Here is a 2,907-nt window from a genome sequence, read left to right on the forward strand (position 1 = left end):
AGTGAGTGACCCTCACCCTGAATAAACAGTGACTCTGTACAGTCACACAGCGAGTGACCCTCACCCTGAATAAACAGTGACTCAGTACAGTTACACAGTGAGTGACCCTCACCCTGAATAAACAGTGACTCTGTACAGTCACACAGCGAGTGACCCTCACCCTGAATAAACAGTGACTCTGTACAGTTACACAGTGAGTGACCCTCACCCTGAATAAACAGTGACTCTGTACAGTTACACAGTGAGTGATCCTCACCCTGAATAAACAGTGACTCTGTACAGTTACTCAGTGAGTGACCCTCACCCTGAATATACAGTGACTCTGTACAGTTACACAGTGAGTGATCCTCACCCTGAATAAACAGTGACTCTGTACAGTTACACAGCGAGTGACCCTCACCCTGAATAAACAGTGACTCTGTACAGTTACACAGTGAATGACCCTCACCCTGAATAAACAGTGACTCTGTACAGTTACACAGTGAGTGACCCTCACCCTGAATATACAGTGACTCTGTACAGTTACACAGTGAGTGACCCTCACCCTGAATAAACAGTGACTCTGTACAATTACACAGTGAGTGACCCTCACTCTGAATAAACAGTGACTCTGTACAGTTACACAGTGAGTGACCCTCACCCTGAAGAAACAGTGACTCTGTACAGTTCCTCAGTGAGTGATCCTCACCCTGAATAAACAGTGACTCTGTACAGTTACACAGTGAGTGACCCTCACCCTGAATAAACAGTGACTCTGTACAGTTACGTAGTGAGTGACCCTCACCCTGAATAAACAGTGACTCTGTACAATTACACAGTGAGTGACCCTCACTCTGAATAAACAGTGACTCTGTACAGTTACACAGTGAGTGACCCTCACCCTGAATAAACAGTGACTCTGTACAGTTACACAGTGAGTGACCCTCACCCTGAATAAACAGTGACTCTGTACAGTTACGTAGTGAGTGACCCTCACCCTGAATAAACAGTGACTCTGTACAGTTACACAGTGAGTGATCCTCACCCTGAATAAACAGTGACTCTGTACAGTTACACAGTGAGTGACCCTCACCCTGAATAAACAGTGACTCTGTGGGAACCGTACCTCGGTGAGAGTCAGTGTGTGTGGAACCCGTACCCCAGTGAGAGTCAGTGTGTGTGGGGCCCGTAACCCAGTGAGAGTCAGTGTGTGTGAGACCCGTACCCCAGTGAGAGTCAGTGTGTCTGGGACCCGTACCCCAGTGAGAGTCAGTGTGTGTGGAACCCGTACCCCAGTGAGAGTCAGTGTGTGTGGGACCCGTACCCCAGTGAGAGTCAGTGTGTGTGAGACCCGTACCCTAGTGAGAGTCAGTGTGTGCGGGACCCGTACCCCAGTGAGAGTCAGTGTGGGTGGAACCCGTACCCCAGTGAGAGTCAATGTGTGTGGGACCCGTACCCCAGTGAGAGTCAGTGTGGGTGGAACCCGTACCCCAGTGAGAGTCAATGTGTGTGGGACCCGTACCCCAGTGAGAGTCAGTGTGTGTGGGACCCGTACCCCAGTGAGAGTCAGTGTGTGTGGGACCCGTACCCCAGTGAGAGTCAGTGTGTGTGGGACCAGTACCCCAGTGAGAGTCAGTGTGTGTGGGACCCGTACCCCAGTGAGAGTCAGTGTGTGTGAGACCCGTACCCAGTGAGAGTCAGTGTGTGTGGGACCCGTACCCCAGTGAGAGTCAGTGCGTGTGGGACTCGTACCCCAGTGAGAGTCAGTATGTGTGGGACCCGTACCCCAGTGAGAGTCAGTGTGTGTGGGACCCGTACCCCAGTGAGAGTCAGTGTGTGTGGGACCCGTACCCCAGTGAGAGTCAGTGTGTGTGGGGCCCGTAACCCAGTGAGAGTCAGTGTGTGTGGGACCCGTACCCCAGTGAGAGTCAGTGTGTGTGGGACCCGTACCCCAGTCAGAGTCAGTGTGTGTGGAACCCGTACCCCAGTGAGAGTCAGTGTGTGTGGGACCCGTACCCCAGTGAGAGTCAGTGTGTGTGTGACCAGTACCCCAGTGAGAGTCAGTGTGTGTGGGACCCGTACCCCAGTGAGAGTCAGTGTGTGCGGGACCCGTACCCCAGTGAGAGTCAGTGTGTGTGGGACCCGTACCCCAGTCAGAGTCATTGTGTGTGGAACCCGTACCCCAGTGAGAGTCAGTGTGTGTGGGACCCGTACCCCAGTGAGAGTCAGTGTGTGTGGGACCCGTACCCCAGTGAGAGACAGTGTGTGTGGGACCCATACCCCAGTGAGAGACAGTGTGTGTGGGACCCGTACCCAGTGAGAGTCAGTGTGTGTGGGACCCGTACCCCAGTGAGAGTCAGTGTGTGTGGAACCCGTACCCCAGTGAGAGTCAGTGTGTGTGGGACCCGTACCCCAGTGAGAGTCAGTGTGTGTGGAACCCGTACCCCAGTGAGAGTCAGTGTGTGTGGGACCCGTACCCCAGTGAGAGTCAGTGTGTGTGGGACCCGTACCCCAGTGAGAGTCAGTGTGTGTGGGACCCGTACCCCAGTGAGAGTCAGTGTGTGTGTGACCCGTACCCCAGTGAGAGTCAGTGTGTGTGGGACCCGTACCCCAGTGAGAGTCAGTGTGTGTGTGACCCGTACCCCAGTCAGAGTCAGTGTGTGTGGGACCCGTACCCCAGTGAGAGTCAGTGTGTGTGTGACCCGTACCCCAGTCAGAGTCAGTGTGTGTGGGACCCGTACCCCAGTGAGAGTCAGTGTGTGTGGGACCCGTACCCCAGTCAGAGTCATTGTGTGTGGAACCCGTACCCCAGTGAGAGTCAGTGTGTGTGGGACCCGTATCCCAGTGAGAGTCAGACAGTGAGTGCTGTGCCTTTAAATGTTGGAAGGGAGGGTGAGACGGGGGGGAGGGGAATTGAGATTCACTCTA

The sequence above is a fragment of the Heterodontus francisci genome, unplaced genomic scaffold (genome assembly GCF_036365525.1).
Source record: "Heterodontus francisci isolate sHetFra1 unplaced genomic scaffold, sHetFra1.hap1 HAP1_SCAFFOLD_1295, whole genome shotgun sequence".
NCBI classification, from domain to species: domain Eukaryota; kingdom Metazoa; phylum Chordata; class Chondrichthyes; order Heterodontiformes; family Heterodontidae; genus Heterodontus; species Heterodontus francisci.